Source organism: Silene latifolia, chromosome 2 (assembly GCF_048544455.1).
Source record: "Silene latifolia isolate original U9 population chromosome 2, ASM4854445v1, whole genome shotgun sequence".
Lineage (NCBI taxonomy): Eukaryota > Viridiplantae > Streptophyta > Magnoliopsida > Caryophyllales > Caryophyllaceae > Silene > Silene latifolia.
Window position 1 is genome coordinate 152,533,137 of NC_133527.1, and position 18,182 is coordinate 152,551,318.

The following is an 18,182-nucleotide window of genomic DNA, read 5'->3' on the forward strand; positions in this document are numbered from 1 at the left end:
CAAAGATCTTATTCAGTTTTATGTCAGACTCGGCGGAGTTATACACCTGCACAGGGAAAGGTGCATGCTCAATATTAAGCTATAGCAACATACAAGAACATCTTCAAGTGAAATTTTTCTACATCGGCCACTAACTGTAAACTGCTTATTGATAGTGAAGCCTACCTTAACCAGGCAAAGAAAAGATGTTGCGTCAAGATCATATAACGGAAAAAAGGCAGCAGTGGTATCTCCATTTACAAGTTTAGCTGCACTTCAGATAAGTAAGGACACCACTCTTCTCTCTATGGATAAGAAATACAAATGTCAGAAATATTGTAAACATTATTTATTAGGAAAAGACGGGGAGAGGAAGTAACTAAGCTCTTTGAGCATATAGCAGTCCCTAGGTTGGAATACTCACCATCCTTTTACAAGGAGAAACCTGAAAGTCTTGATTTGAACCCTGCCAAGAGACAACCACCATAGTTTAGTCTAATAAAGAAGACAACAAGATAAGAAAGTAGCCATATATATCCTCAAACCATTAAAACTAAGCAGTTTCCTTCTCGATTACACACGCCTGTGAAATAGACCAACTATCTGTATGATTGTAAATTTTACAAAATTGCTTCCATATTTGTCCAATACAAAAGTTAGATGTTGATTGTAGAACACATACAAGACATTGCACTTTGAATATGGAACGAGAAATTATACTGCTAGAAAAGGAGGCTCAAACTTGTGATTTCCTCATATGTTTAAAGCGGAGAGCAGATTTAAGACGGCGCAGAAACAGAAAAATACCAGGCATATTGAATTGAGGACTTGATGCATACCCAGAACAAAGGAATCAACATGATCTTCTTTCAATCATATTTTGTATGTTGGAACTTTCTTGGGTGGTTCTGGAGAGACATAGAAGCATTTTGGCTTCATGATATGTGGATTATTAATTGAAGTTGTAACCTGCAATTAAAGCAGACTGCAATTTATAGTCACATGGAACCAGGGATTCCGAAAATTTATAGTCACATGTCCGCGTAATTCACCAAAACTCAAAACTTCTGCCGTGACACAGTCAAAGGTGAAAATAAATTTTCCCTTATAACTTCAGGAAGAGAAAGGCAGTAAATGGTAACAATGTGTATTTCCCTTAAGCTAGGAGAATCTAGTATCTACTTTATCTTAATTCTCTCACAATTTATCCCAGTATACTACATACTGTCAAAACTCGCAACTAATACTAGTTTTTTACCTTTAGTCTTTTTCATCTCATATCACATTTCTTCAAGTTTTCTACGACAAATACACCCAACTACTCTGTGTTTACAATTGAGGCAACCGGGCAATAAGCTTGAAAAATATGAACATGATGATTGCTAAAAGCCTGTAACAAAATATTAAGGAGTACTTCAACATATTATCAGACTAAGCCCTCACTAAGAAAGCAAAGGGCCGTATCTATGTCACGGGCTAGGCAGCAAACACCATTGAGTACCCAAATTCATGTACAGAATACACCTTCCTAATTAAGGAACTTGTTTTAAGAAGGTGTATTCTTTATATCCTCTACCTCAATTAATCAAAACGCAAAGGAATAGAAAAACGAAATGAATCATACCTTAGTCGGCTTTTGGACAAATCCTAGTAACATCGCCCAAAATGCGAAATGAATACGAACGATGATGACGACTGCAAAATGATGCGCAACTACATTCCTAGTAAGGTTTAGGCCAGTAAAGCAACATCATACAACAACCAAATTTAAATTGAATAAAACCCCCAATTTTAATAACCCTAAAAATCAAGTAATATCAATTTAATCATAATACTTTAAACACAACAACAATTGATTATTAAACAAGAACAGTAGCATCATACAATAAACTAATATAGTCGAAATAGCGTGAAATCGAATAAAAAATATACATATAAACCATAACTAAAACGAAAATATTGAAATGGCAGATTCTACATACTTTGTTCAGAAATTATTCAAATGTGACAATGGGAAAAGATGGAAGGGAGTATGAGTCGCCAGGTGAGAGATCGAGTGGGTCGAATGATGAGAGATTGAGTGGTTTTTGAGTGGATTGTAATGGTGGAATCTGATAGTGGAAAAGATGAAGAAGACGGTATTGCTGAGAGAGTGAGAGGGTGTAATGTGCTGACTGCTGAGAGAGGGGAAGAGTGAGAGGTTTGGTCATTTTTGACCTATTGTAGGTGACTTCATTATACATCAGATATTATAATGTCTAATGTCTATTCAATAGGTATCCGTCTTTCAAAAAGTTCGATGTGTATAGAGTTCTATAGACATCGGTTTTTTGAAAATATTTGATGTATAAACTTATGCATCGAATTTTTTGAAATATCTGATGCATATTAAGTGATGTCTATTATGATTTTTGTAGTAGTGGTGCAAAACAATTTGTCACTAATCAAGCCCTTTTGTTTTGGATTTTCATGGCTCTAAGCCTTGTATTGAGTTGTGACTTAAACACTCTTATGTAAGTCATATGTTCATTAATTTCTAGAAGTAATCAACTTGAATCAAACAATTTCTTTTGTAAGTTATAAGCTCTTTACTTTCTTAAAAGTAGCATGAATTCATCATCTTTAACAAGTGCCAAATTTAACCTCTTAGGTTTTGAAGAAACAATGTATAATGTCTTACACAAAACGTCTTATGTAGCCAAGAAAGACCAGTTACTTGCGACATAACATTCTCTGTGGCATTCTTTGTGGCTCTTGAATAATTTCTCCCACTCTGTCTTCTAAAAATAAACTTGTATTTTAGAAAGACAGCTTCATGGGCCGCAAACCCGTCGTGCTCGTGATAATTGCAAGGGAAAAATGAGCATTTGTTTCTTGTGAAAAAACATACAACCATGGTACCCTTACCATTTCATATCTCATATGATTCGATTTAGTGGAAAAATAATTTAGACAAAAATGATAAAATCCCCAAAAGGATCAAGTAACTCAGAATAACTTGATTGAAGTCCAAACCATATCGAATAGCGTTTGATTTCTTATCCATCCACACATTATTTCATAATGCGTGCTAAGAGAGATTAACTTGTGATACTATATCACATTTCCTTTGGCTTATATCAAAGTCTTCACTTTGATAATCCCATCACGACTAAATCGTGATTCCTTGAACTCTTGAACTTCTTCAAGGATTTCTCTATTTACCTTATTAAGTGAACACACTAGCGTCAACTTAAATCGTTGGTAAAAGAGAATGATCAACCTATTATGGATCAATGATTTATAACCTCGATCTCCTTTTCAACCAAAAGGCACGAGACATCTTGCTTTGAATACAAGATACGCATATACCATTAACAATCTAATGGTTTCAAGAGTACTCGTTAACTCTTTGCGTTCATTATTCCAAAATTTTAAGGTTTAATCTTGGGTTACTAATTTGAGTCTTGCATCATCTTCATGATATATTATTCTAGTTTGGTTTAGAATATAATCACCTTGATGATGGGCCAGCCATACATCAAATCATGGTGTATAGGGTCACAAAAGTGAAACCTCTTTTGTATCTATAACAAATTGTATTCTTATTTAGAGTTTATGTACTTAATAGTCACAATTAAGTACAACTCCAAACCCGAAAACTAGATTTAGTACACAATGACTCTATCTCTTGACTTCATTGTTGCTAGTCGTCATATTCTAATCATCCTATGTATCAAGCATAATGATGAAAACCACCACCGGTTTCTAATATTGACGAAGTAATACTAGCAAAATTTGTGTTTAATCAAATAAACATTTAACGAAGAAGGTGCCATTAGATGTCCCACAACTAACTTGTTGATTCTTCAATAATTTGGGGTAGTTTCCTTTCTCGTGTCCAACATTTAAGACAATGGAAACTTTATCGGTCGGGATTGATAGGTTTAGTATCGTCATTCTCAACAACTTTAGCTTTAACATTACCTTGTATCAATTCCATTTACTTCTTGAACCTCGTCCTCATCTTAACAGTTTAAGAGAATGCTCCCACTTATTTCAATGAGTCTTTGCTTTGAGAAGCAAAATTGAATTCACGAAGATCACTCTTCATTTGTTCGTTTTAGTCTTAAAACTTTCATTGAAGTGGTTGCGTTATTTTGGTCAATTACGAATTATGGACAAAACTAATTACCAAAACAATTTATCGCTTCAAGGTACTTAATTCATTTAAGTACATGAAAAACAATCCATTGTAAGTAGATATGTTAGTCTAGAATCAAAAACCTGTTTGATAATGACTAACTTTAATCTATACTCTTTACAAGAGATCCTTAGCAATGGTTCATATGAGGGTTTGGAAGCAAATTCATATTGTTTTTAGTTACGATGTCTTAATGGAGTTTTGAATCGAAATGATATCGTATATGAATTGTGGTAAAGAAATAGAACAATATAACAACGGAATAGTGGAAAACTTAACATTTATCGTTTTATTAATACTTGAAAATCAAGTATAGCATTTACATAGTGACCTCTACCCAACTATGATAAATGATTCCAAGACCCAAATTCATATCGACTTAGGCACGGTAGGGCCGATTCATCCTTTATCAATACAACTCGGTGGATTAACGTTTAATCGATTCTACTTTTAGAACTCTTGGTCGATAATATTACATTAACAATTATCTTTACCCAAAACACATTCGACAAGGGCACGGTAGGGCCGATACATCCCTTATCAAAAACTTTTGTTGAGTTCAATCCAAATTTCGAATAAATGTGTCCATGATCCAAATCCATATCAACTTGGGCACGGTAGGGCCGATTCATCCCTTATCAACAGGAATTCGGTGGATAGACATTTATCACCCACTTCCCCTACGTAACAAGGTTTGTACCCCGGTAGGGCCGAGTGCACTCCCTCGCGAAATAGGTTTTCATGGTTTCTACTATTTGGTAAGGCTAAGTCTCAATTGTTTATTTTAGTGAGAGGTCATGTCAATTTATTATCTATCACGTTTAAGTGAACTAAAGCGGTGAACTAGGATAATTATAATTGACACGGTCGATATACTCGATTAAAAGATGATGCATGTTTTAGTTATGGCGATTTAGCGATGCATGCGACATAAAATAAAATGCAAGCATAAAAATAAATAAATAAATCCTAGTATGGCCTTTCCTAAAATAGAAAAACTATTTAACTATTACATATTCGGAAACCAACTCCATTGGTCCCTTGAACTTCGGTTGTGGCACGCATCTCGAGGTAACACCGTCATTATGTATCGCCTTTCTAGAAGAAATCCGTCTTTGGGAACTCCGGAATGAATAAAATTACATAATAAATTACATAATTTCCTATTATACATTTGTAACTAAAATAAAATAAATCTATTAAATTACAAAACGGTGATACGAGATCACAATAAAATTACAACCGAATCGATATTCCCATACATTTCGGGAAATACCAATTAAAATCTAAGGCCATACTAAGTAAAATTACATAATTCAAAATTACATAAATTAAAATTATGACAATCATAAAGAAAATGCAGCATTATAATATGTATGAACATGTCCAATTTTATGCTAAATCGCTTTTAATTAGCCAATATCGTATATTACTCGGTTTTTACGGATTTGCGTGATTTCAACATTTTACAATCACAAAAATTACATAAATTCATATTTATGCATAAGTTAATTACCCTAACCTCTTAGGACTCAAAATTTAGTCTTCACTAATAATTTGACCATAATTAACTCATATTTATAAAATTGCTCATTAATGGACTAAAAAATTACAAAAATAAGCTATAAACTTCAAATAAATTTGAAATTTGAAATTTAAACTCATGAACATTCTGGAAAACTACCATGACACTCATAATGTTCAAAATATTAGGTTAAAAATTTCGAAATTTTTCCGGAAAAACAATGTTGCGGTTTATCGGTTTTTAATAAAAATAATCATAAAAACATGGAAAAATTATATTCATTAACTTTTCAATATTAGATCTGAAAAACAAATAATAAAAGGCAACATTAGACGTTTTTCCTAAGTCATAGATTATGTTTTATTAATTTTTCACTAATAATGTCACTATTTATGCTATTTTTCTTCAAAAATCCATAAATCATGCAAAAAGACTTCTTTATAGCCAATTATTTTATACACATCTTGTAAAATTGCATGTGACAACATATTAAATTGCTATGACCAGATTCGAAATTTAACTCATATTAACCTATTTTTCACTTAAATCCGAATTTAATAATGAAAAATCCATTTTTCGAGCATAACAATTCCAAAATCTATGAAAATTTACAGGTTATCTAAAAATAATATATGTGACAACATATCCAAAAATCAACTGAAAATTCGAAGTATAGCTAATTTTAGACCAAAAATGACATTTTTACTCATAAAATCATATTTAAATGCCATTATTGAATTATATGAACAATAAAAATCCGTAAAATTAACCAAAATATCCTAAAACATTTTAGGACCAGAAATATTAATATGCATGGATTAATTTCGTGATATCTCATAATAACACAAATTTTACAAGTTTTATATGTTATTCTTATAACTCGGAAAAACTTTTAACCGATTTGCATGCAAACAACCATGGCTCTTGATACCGATTGAAAGAAATGTAGATCTTTATACATAAACATATTCATATATGTCTTAACTTAATTTGTCATAAAATTAAAGATGGATTTTATGCATGCAAACTTTTAATAAAAGAAGATAAGAAAACATTTTCTCACCATATGAATTTCGGTCATATTGGGCACCAACAAGATCTCCTTCTTGTTAGTTCTTGAGCTTTCCATTAATGGATGAACATACTTGACTTCAAATTAGAAGCCCTCCAATTAGTTGCACCTAAGACAATCCCTTAAACCCACAAATGAACATGTACTAGATGTTTATAATGTAGTTTACCTTAAATTTGATTACTAATACTCATATATTACTTTGATAATTTTAGTAATCTTACATGAACAATTTGGATTAAAATCTCATCTTTTTGATGAAGATTTAAAGAGAGAGAAGAGAGAAAAACATGAACCTTTTACATGTAGATTGAATGGTAGTGTGTATTAGTTGTCATACAAAAATGAGAACAAAAATCTCATAAAGAGAGAAGGGGAGCACGGTTGGAACAAGGGGAAGCATCCAAGAAATGGAATCTCCTTTTCCTTTTACTCTTACCAACATATTAGGTGTGTAAGGCTAGTGTGTGTAGGAATGATTACACTTGCATTATCTCACTAAATAATCAACCATACACCACCATGACATCCTTCATTTCGGTCCATGTCTTAAAATGGACTACCATTTTATTTTGTCAATTTGTCAATTGTCACACAAAATGTCACATGTAGTATGATACATGTTACTAATTAATTAAATGCATATTTATCACATAAATATCATTTTATAAATTAATTAAATTACATTCAACAAATTGACTAGTGATACTTGATCACGTAAATAAAATGGGTCATATAATTATAATTCACAATGTCTTGTAATTATAATCAACCATTCATTCTTATCTTTATTGTTTCTCAAACAATAAACAATTTTAGTAATAAAGCATTTTATTTACTAAAATAAATCTTATTTAATCCCATTACAATAAGATATCAATATTCTCTCTCACAAATAGAATTGTTCAATTTTAAGGAATTAATTAATATGTATCAGTATACAATTAATTAACCTTTTCAATTAAGGGAATCGTCCTTTAGGTGTGACCTCAAGGGATCAACTGATCACCACCGTCGCACGACAGTAATGTCAAACTCTAGCCAGCCAATCATTACCGATATGTGTGAACCAGTTGACTATATATCTAATGTATCATCCCTTCCGTATTCTTGAAATGAGATTTAATAATGATATTTAAATCATGTGATCGCACTAATGTTGAGGACACATTTCCCAACACCACCATCTACCGGGATCCTCATGACACGTGCAGTTCCTATTTGATGGTGATGACCGGGCTGTCATGGTGGATGTTTGGAATGCCCTGCATATCAGTGTCGTCAAAAGTAATTTGAGGTAAATTGCTAGGTTTAAAAGGAGATTTCATTTTTGACTCCTTGGCAATTTTCTTTGCAGCTGAACTGGTCAGGCCACAAATCTCTGATCCTCCATTGATGAACTTGACTTCATAGATGGGTAGTGCAGGGGGTAAGTCACGTTGTTGCCTTTCTGTGTTTCTTCTTGTTCCATCATCTTCCCTGTTCTTTATTGGCATCAAGTCTTTCAGGTATCCTTTCTTTAGCAGGTAAGCCACTTGTCTGCGTAATCCCAGGCATTCTTCTGTTGTGTGCCCTATATCCATGTGAAATTCACACTATTTGGTGGTATCCTTCCTTGGGTTGGGGTTGTCTGACTTCTTTGGCCACTTGACAATGTCTCCCATATGGTCAAGTCTTTTAATCAGTCCAGCAATGTCAACAGAGAAGTTATATTCTTGGATAGGAGGATGAGTATAGGAGTTACCTCGTATTTCATATGTATAGTTGACTTCTGATCTGTCAGGTCTTGTGTAAGGAGATGGTCTGGAACTGCTTCCTCTATGGTTTGAACTCTTTCTGTTGACTTTGTCATATCCTGAGTTGCTGTCAGCATTGTCTGCCTTGTAGCCTTTGTCTTCTTCCAGCCTGATATAGCCTATGGCTAATGCTTGGACATCTTCAAAGGTATGACAGGGTTTCATGGTCATTGCGTCATAGAAGTCACTGTCCAGGCGTAACCCTTGCCTGAAAGCTTCCACAGCTGTTCCTGTGGGGTAATATCCGTATAAGACCCTTTAAATTTAGGACTATAACGTAAATTTAACATGTGAAATATGGTCATAAACGAAATACAAAACAGAAACGACAAAGATAAAGAATCAACCTCGGGTCCTTTGTAGTGCGGCGTAAAGAACAGAAATCAACAGAGATTTCCTCCTAATCGTTGCACCCAAGACCGTCTGAGACTATGCCCTTGTGCTAGAAATGCTTTCTAATTGACTTGCAATATTGAGAAAGCTCTTGTGGGGTTTTACGATGTGAGATCTAGGAATTTCAGAGAAAGTTGCACTGAAACCCTAATTGTTTTTCACTAATGATAATTAGGTTTAGCAAGAGGAGAAGCTCTCCTTTTGTTCTCCTAATCTCGGCCAAACCGAGAGGGGCCTTGGGAAGTTGGCTTCCACTTCCTTTTTGAATTAGCTCATGGTCCGGTTCGTAAATCGCTAAAATGTATATGTGATCGAAGCCATTTTGTATTCACAATTAAACATATGTGGTCGTTGGTCAATGGTCGATACAAAACACAATTTATACTTCACAAACAACTCTACAATTAGTAAAGAGGCAAGTAAAGGTCGGATCCCAAGGGACGGGTATTGAAATGAGGATTCTATTGTAACTAGTGGTGTCTAGGGGGTGTCACAAATTGGGTTGATGTAGAAGGTTACTAAACTAAGGTAGCAATGAAGGTAAACTAACAAGGTAAATAAAATAAGGGGTGTAAACAATTGATTAAAAGCACTAGGGTGTCATGGGTTCATAGGGGAATCATGGGATATGATCATACAAACATGTTCTCAAATTATAAGCAAGCAATTATTGTTGTGATGGATTGAGTTGGGTTATATCTTACAATCCTAGGAAAGTTTGGGTCCCGGAGCCGAATCGATTAGATTGTACAACACCTACAAGTCGACTTAATCTTTCCTACTCAACACATGCATGGTCTAACAAGACTCGAGTTGGGTTATGTCTTACAAGTCTCATTGAAAAGATAGGAGATGATAGTAAATGCAAGGATTCATAGGCTTAGCATTTCATCAAATATAACATGTGCATGTATTAAGATCAAAACAAGCAAGCAAATAAGATATGAAAGCATATTAATTTAAGCATGAATCATTCCCCATGTTGGTTTCCCCTAATCACCCATTAAACCCTAGCTAAGAGACTACTCACTCATTATCATATTGATCATGCTAGAAAGGTTGTCAATCATACTAACACAATGAAACATGATGAATAAATGAAAGTAATTAGCAATAATTAAAAAGGGATTAAGAGATTATACCTACTAATGATTCCAATAATAAAGCAAAGAATAATAGAAGAACTTGATGATTGATGGAAGGTTGTCAATCTCCCAATAAACCCAATAATCTTCTAATTACCCAAAATAAATGAAGAACAAGAGAGAGATTAAAGAACTAAAACTTGGATTAAAACTTGATTAATACTTGATTACAATATTGAAGAGAGATTTGATTGATATTAACTACTCTAAATATTGATAAGAAGAACATGCTCCTCTAATTAGACTAATGGGGTATTTATAGTGAAAATTAGGGAGGATGCATTAGGGTTAACTAAGGGCTAAACTAGTAATTACACTTTTTAAGTTGAGCAAGGAGACTCCGGTATTCTCCGAGAGAAGGGCTTCTCTTATCGTGGCTTGAAGAATGAAAACGTGCTGTACTGAAATCCGTGCGGATGGGAGTCGGGACGGCCGGATCTTGGCTGGAGAATCCGAGCGGATTCTTGGGCAAGACGCTCGGATTGGCGAGGGGGAATCCGAGCGGATTCCTTTGAGGGACGCTCGGATTGGGCTGGACGGACGGGCGGATTGTATACAATCCGTTCGGATTGTCTGGCAGCAGCTTTTCTTCTTCTTTTCTTCCCTTTTCTTCATGAATTCCTTGGGGATTTCCTTGGGGACTCAAGGATCCTTTTCTCAACATTGCTCTTCTACTATGATATGTACAAAGGCCTTCTAGTCTTGTCTCTCGTTGATGCTTGGTCATTGAATATGATCAATTTAGCCTCGTTTTGCCATGAAAATGCAAGATTCTTACTCCTTTCCTACCAAGGGATCAAAATCTCAAAGAATATGCAAAACAAATAACTAAAGATAAGAAATGACCCAAATAGGCACTAAAAAGCATGGAAACAATGGTAATTCGGGGGCTAAATATGCGCCAATTATGGTCACATCAAATATCCCCAAACCGAACCTTTGCTCGTCCCGAGTAAAGAGGTGACAAAGACTAGGACCAATACTAACCTAACCTAATAATAATAACCGATATGAGACAATTAGCGGGTCTCACTCCGCCCCTTCAACTCACAACAAGACAACCATGAGGTAGGATGCCTTCTTGCAAGGCAAGGTGGGTCTTGCCAAAATGGCGACACATCCAAACATTAAGCATACAAAAACACATAATGGATGCATCTACAAAAAGAATAGCCACTTTCCTCATCTAAGTGGCGGAAATTATCTACAAGGGAAGCAATTCAAGGGTACACAATCCTTCATAGATGCAATTTGTTCAAACTACTAAGCCTAGAAGGATACCAATAAATCACCTCCAAAAGGTGTCAAGCTAGGGTACCTTTGTCCTCAATCGTTAAATGCTTTTGTCAAGAGTAGACTCCCTATGGTGTTAGAAACACTGGAGGATCGCGGAATTCCTCCTCTTGCCTAGACAAGAAGAAGGGTTGTCCCCTCTCTACCATGCACAAAAATGGATACGATGGATAAAGGGATCGATAGAATTTTGAGTTTCACTTTGGGAGTTTGCTTTTATTTTTGTTTTCCCCCCAATTTCTTTGGCATTTGACATTTGAGAACATTTTCTTGCCATTTCTTTTTGAGTTTTGGCATTTCAATACTTGACAACTTTTTGTTGCATTTCTTTTTGAACATTTTCAAAGTCACCCCAATTAGTAACGAGGGTGCCTTGTATTTGAAGCTTTTAGGAGTTCTATTTTTGCTCCTCTTTTCATTTGATGCATTTTCGCAAACTTTCTTTCACTTTTCATTTCATTGAACTCAAATTGATTTCTTTTTGTGCCCATTCCCTTTTGTTGACAAAAATGTATGGTAGAACATGGATGAATGATAGAAGTATGCATGGTTTCAAGGGTCACCTTGGAATAAACGGTAGCCAAGGAGTTATCACACCACAAGGTACTCTTGACTCGGCCTTAAACCATGGGTCAAAGGATACTAGCATGACACATCCTAGGGTGTTTTACAAGTATTCTAACAAGCAAAGTCTTAAGAATAAAACGCATCTACTAGGGCCTATATACACTTGTCAAGCTTCCCAAGTAGACGGTTTCGCAAAATTTTTCTAACCATGCAACTACATGCCATGATGCAACTAACATATAAACATCCTAATGCAAGTGATTCTACCAACTAATATGCCAAATAAACTAAATGCAATCCTATGTTCACATTGTTTTACCGCATCAATCAAAATAAAGCCACATAGTCATTAACATAAAGAGGAAAAAGGAGATTGGAAAGATCATACCATGCGGTCTTCAATATCCTCATGTCTCGGATGTGGCGTAGTCGATCAAAGTGAACAAGGATGAAACAAACACAATATATACAAGACAATATATACAAAGGAAATGAACTTGTTTTTGGTTTTTCAATTTTTCAATTTTTATGATTTTTTGAAATTTTTCAATTTTTATGGGTTTTTGAATAAAAGTTAAGTGTTAGAATTCCCATCCCCACACTAATATGGGCATTGTCCTCAATGGCCAAAATGATGGAAATTATGCAAAATGATGCATGATTTCTATACTAAATGCAATTCTACACTAAGCTATACTACATGATGCATGGTTTTTGTTATGACGGAGAGGATAATTTAGATTACCTCCCGTTGTGTATGCATTAACTTCCCCAAACCAAATGAGACACTATTGCTAATGTCAAGGATGGGTATAGTTCATGCACACACTATGCTATGCATGAAATAAGATTGTCATTTTGGATTTTCAAAAATGGGAACAATAAAGAACACCTCAATGGAACCGAGGTGTGAGTCCTTTGATGTTGCTAGGACTAAACCAACAATGATCAAAATGAAATAAAATACAAAGAGATATAGACAAACCATGGGAGAGTAGGAGTCTCCAAGGCTAGTCTTCCATCATGCTATCATCATCACCACTTCCCTCATGAGAAGTGGTCACATTGTCACTTTCCTTGGCACTTTCTTCATCACTTTCTTCATCATCATCTTCACCATCTCTTTCTTCATCTCCACTTGCTTCTTCCTCAATATTATCATCAATTTCTTCACCATTTCCAACAACCTCATTGTCTTCCACCACGTCCCTAGATGCACCCGGAAATAAGGCTTCTCTATCCGCCCAACTAGGCAAAGGACAAGATGGATCAAGGAGTCCTTGCCTAGCTAGATGTAAGAGGGGAGGATATTGAGCCAAATAAGCATTCTTCCGATCTTCATAAGCTTGCTTGTGCATGGCTTGCATAAGAAGAGTTACATAGTCTTTTCCAATTTCAATTCCTTGCGGTTTGAACTCTTCATACACAAAGGGGTAAGGCGGTATAACAATGGAAGAGGAGGGAGTTTCATGATCACCCTTTTGTTGTTGAATGATGTACTCGGCTTCCTTGGATAGGGGAAGTAAATAGTTGGTCCGGTGGACACTAAGACGGCAAATCTTTGCGGGTAAAGTGAATGATCGAGCCTCACTAGTAAGCCACCCAAATTTGGTGTCAAGGGGATTGTGAGCAACCCACTTAAACTTGTTAATCATGATGGACATATCAATAAGATGGCCACCTTCCTTTGCCTTGTACTTGCTATCCTTATTGAAATTAGGATCAAAGTGCTTGGCTAGGACCGTGACTAGGCCGCCATTAACAATAACGGTTTGACCCTTCTTCCTACTATCTACATGGAGCCATCTATCAACCAATAGCCTCAAAGAATTGTAAGGCTTGGTGTGAATTCTTCCAATATTCAAAGTTGATTCAAGGAGAATAAAATCGAGTCCCGTGAAATGATTGGTGTCTTTCCTAGCAATTATGGTATTTCCCACAACTTTGTGCCATACTCTTATGCCCGGATGATGGACCAAAAGAGAACGACAAGCATGAAAATCTTCAAATTTCTTCCCGGAGATTGCCTCCCAAAGAGGCTCGGGGTCATACTTCCCATATTGCTTATAATATTTATGTTCATCGCTAAGACCCAAAATTTCACCCAATTCCGGAAAGGTAATGCGTCTACTAGTGTTAGCTAGACGAAACTCAATATTTTCCCTATTCTCAACTTTTGTCACTTTTAAAGAACTTAAGAATTTCAAGACAAGGGAGGGGTATGTTACTTCCTTCATTTCAAACAATTTCTTCAAACCCATGGCATTGAAAAAGACTCTTGTTTGTTCAAGAACACCTAATTTCTCTAAAGCATCTTCACATATGAATTTGGTGGATTGAATTTGTTTCATAGCAAACTTGACAAATGTATTTCTATGGGTATCGGAAATGAAAGTTACCTCCGGATAATGCAAGAGTTGATCGATTACCGGAGTAGAAGGTGATGCTTCCATAGAAATTTGTTGTTGTTGCACTTCCAAGCTTGGTGTTGATACCACCATTGCCAAAGCTTTCTTTGCTTGTAGAGCTTTTTGCCTTTGAGAGAGAGACTTTGCTTTTGGTGCCTTTGTTGCTCCCTTTGTTCTTGCCATTTGATGAGCTAACCAAGTAAAGAGTCAAAAATCTTCAATTTGTAGAATGCCCAAATCGATTTTGAAGGTGAAAGGGTTTGCCTTTATGAGAACAAAAATCGACTCAAAGGTTGAAGAATTTGTGCTTGGTTTTGATTGTTAATGAAGATGGAGTGATTGATTTGTTGTTTGAAAGATGGTTTGATTTGATTTTGGTGAGTTTTGTTGAGGGTTTTTGTTTTTGAGATGGAGAGGATGAGGGTTTTGATGTTGTGGGTAGTGTTTATGAATGAATGAATGAATGAATGAAGGTGGGATGGGTTATAAAGAACTCGGCAATTTCAAAACGCAGGGACAATCCGTGCGGATTGGGCGCAATCCGTGCGGATTCTACAGCTTCAAAATTTTCAAAATCCCGCCTAGAGACGGGCGGATTCTGGGGAATCCGCTCGGATTCTTCTGAGATGGGACGGGCGGATTTCGTGCAGGACGGACGGATTTCAGTCCAGAGATTTTTCTTTGTTTTTCTTCAGCTTTGAGACGGGTGTCTTTTACAAAAGACGGACGGATTCTGTGAGACGGGCGTCTTTCCAGAAATCCGCTCGGATTCTTTGACAGTCAAGAATTTTGCAATTTCAACACAGCCCAAGACGGGCGTCTTCTCAGCAGGACGCTCGGATCTTATTCAGACGGGCGGATTCTCAGGAATCCGCTCGGATTGGTCCTTTGTACCCGGATTCACTTCATTCATGCACAATGCATTTCCCTTATCATTCTTTCTTTCTTTCTTTCAAATCTTGTGTTCTTCATTGTGGGGGCACTACTAAGGCATGAATAGCCTAGGCAATTCCCATCCCCACACTAAGGTAAAGCACTACACATTAATTAAAATCATTAGTCCCTCCCTCACTTCTCTCTTTTCATGACAATTATTTTGATCAAAGTAAATAAAATCCAAAAATGACAAAAATGCAATACAAAAATTGAAAAGTAAGTTAGGGAGTTAGAAATATTTACAAGTGGTGGTTTAGGGAGGACTCCACCAAACTCTCATTCTTGATGAGATGTCAAGGGGGCATGTTCAAGGTGTTGTTGATGTTGCTTAACACCTTGAAAAAGTAATCAAAAGCTTGTTCATTGTTGTGGTAGCGGTCCTCAATAGACCGTGGCCCTTGTTGTTGATCATAATCGATGGCATGCCCAATGTAGGGATTAAAGATCCCTTCAAATTCGTCGTCCCAAAGACCACAAACTTCATTGAGTTGATCATTGAAAATCTCTTGCTTAGATGGAGACAACTCTCCCAATTTCTTCTCTTGGCCAATGAGGCCATCATCTTCTTCCTTGGTTGATTTTGATGAGCTTTGCAAGCTCTCCTTGTCACAATTCACTTGCTCTTTGAATGGAGCATCTTCAATTTTCTTCCTCCATTGGAGTTCCGATTTCTTCCTTTCATCTTTCCGGCTATAGTGGTCAATCATGAAACATGGCTCATGCAAACGAGGAGCTCTCATGGTCTTGTCAAGATTAAAAGTTATGCTTTCATCTCCCACTTCTAGAGTGAGCTCTCCATGTTTCACATCAATCACCGCACCCGCGGTGTGTAGGAAAGGTCTTCCTAAGATGATTGGAATGTTGGAATCTTCCTCCATATCAACAATGACAAAGTCCACCGGGATGAAAAACTTCCCAATTCGCACGGGGACATCTTCCCATATCCCTAATGGTGTCTTCGTCGATCTATCGGCCATTTGAAGAGTGATATTGGTGCATTTAAGCTCTCCCATTCCCAACCTTTTACTTACCGAGTACGGCATGACACTCACACTAGCCCCTAGATCACATAAGGCTTTGTTGATCGTCGTGTCGCCAATGGTACACGGTATTGAGAAGCTTCCCGGATCCTTTAACTTTGGAGGTGAACTCCCTTGAAGTATTGCACTACTCACCTTAGTAAAGGCGATAGTCTCAAGTTTCCGGATCGACTTTTTCTTTGTGATGATATCTTTCATGTACTTTGCATAGGCCGGAACGTGATTGATTAATTCCGTGAAAGGAATTGAGACTTCTAAGTTCTTCACAATCTCCATGAACTTTCCAAGTTGATCATCAAATTTGGGCTTGGCTTGACGACTTGGAAAAGGAAGTCTAATCACAACGGGCTCCTTTTCTTTGGCTTTGTCTTCATTTTTCTTTGAACTTTCTTCTTTTGATGATTCCCCTCCTTTGGGACCTTGCACCACAATTTCATTCTCACTAGCTCTCACAACTTCATTCTCAACTTGCTCCTTCGGTGCTTCATATCTTGTACCACTTCTCAAGTGAATGGCACTAACCGTTTCATGTCTAGGGGGATTACCTTGAGGTGGTAATTGCCCCTTTTGTCTTTGTGAGCTTGAAGATGCTAGTTGGGTCAATTGTGTTTCCAACATCTTGGTGTGAGCTAGAATGTTGTTGATGGTGGTGTCTTTTGCTTGGCTATCTTTTTGCATTTGGGTGAAAAATTCTTGTTGATTCTTTTGCATTTGGAGGACCGCTTTTTGGACATCAAAACCTTGGTCATTTTGGTGATTGTATGGATTTTGATTTTGGTAGCCTTGGTTTTGATTGAAAAAGGGTCTTTGATTTTGATTTCTCATGGGTGGTGGAGTGTATGTTGTTTGAGGGTTTTGAACATTTTGGCTTTTGTATGAGAGATTTGGATGGAACTTGGTGTTTTCATTGTAAAAATTTGAATAAGGGGTACCACTTTTGTAAGCTTGGAAAGCATTAACTTGTTCGGTTGTTCCCCTACATTCACTTGAGTCATGACCCAAGGTTCCACAATTCTCACATATCCCGCTTGGGATTGATGAGGATGCCGTCATGGCATTGACATGATGCTTTGATGATTTTGAGTTTTCCTCAAGTCTAGCCATAGCTTGTTCAAACTTTAAGTTGATTGTGTCAATGTGAGCACTAAGTTGAGCACCCAATTGAGTAACGGTGTCCACTTCATACTTTCCTCCTCTAGTAGCCTTGCGAGGTCTACTATATTGTGAATTATGGACCGCCATTTCCTCAATCTTGTTCCATGTTTAATTGTCATCAACTTCGGTGAACATTCCATTTGATCCCATATTGAGAATGTTCCTTGAATCTTCATATAAACCATTCCAAAATTGTTGCACTAAAAACCATTCGCTAAGTCCATGGTGAGGACATGAGCGACAAATACCTTTGAACCGCTCCCAAGCTTCATACAAAGATTCTTCATCCCTTTGCTTAAAACCCGTGATTTGAGCTCTTAGCATGTTAGTCTTTTCCGGTGGGTAGAATTTTTTGTAGAAAGCTAGAGCTAGCTTCTTCCAAGAATCTATTCCAAGGGTGGCCTTATCAAGGCCCTTCAACCATTGCTTTGCGGTGCCGATTAACGAAAAAGGAAATAAGACCCATCTTATTTGGTCTTGAGTCACGCCCGTTTGAGAGATAGCTTCACAATAATCGCAAAAGGTTTCCATATGAGAAGGAGGGTCCTCACTAGGCATTCCCCCGAATTGGCTCCTCTCAACTAGTTGGATGAAGGCGGACTTGGCAATAAAATTACCGGTGAGATGTTGCGGTGTAGGAGTACCATTTGGTAGATCCTCCTCGGTGGGTATAGAGTGTGACGAGAATTT

The 18,182-nt window shown here is 36.6% G+C and overlaps 1 non-coding gene across 1 annotated transcript; it reads left to right on the top strand.

The window, feature by feature from the left end:
* Window positions 1-17,709: 17,709 nt before the first annotated feature.
* On the top strand, window positions 17,710-17,816 carry LOC141645638 (small nucleolar RNA R71). The gene has a single exon (XR_012545116.1). It is a non-coding gene; the product is annotated as a small nucleolar RNA R71 (small nucleolar RNA).
* The last annotated feature ends 366 nt before the right edge of the window (window positions 17,817-18,182 follow it).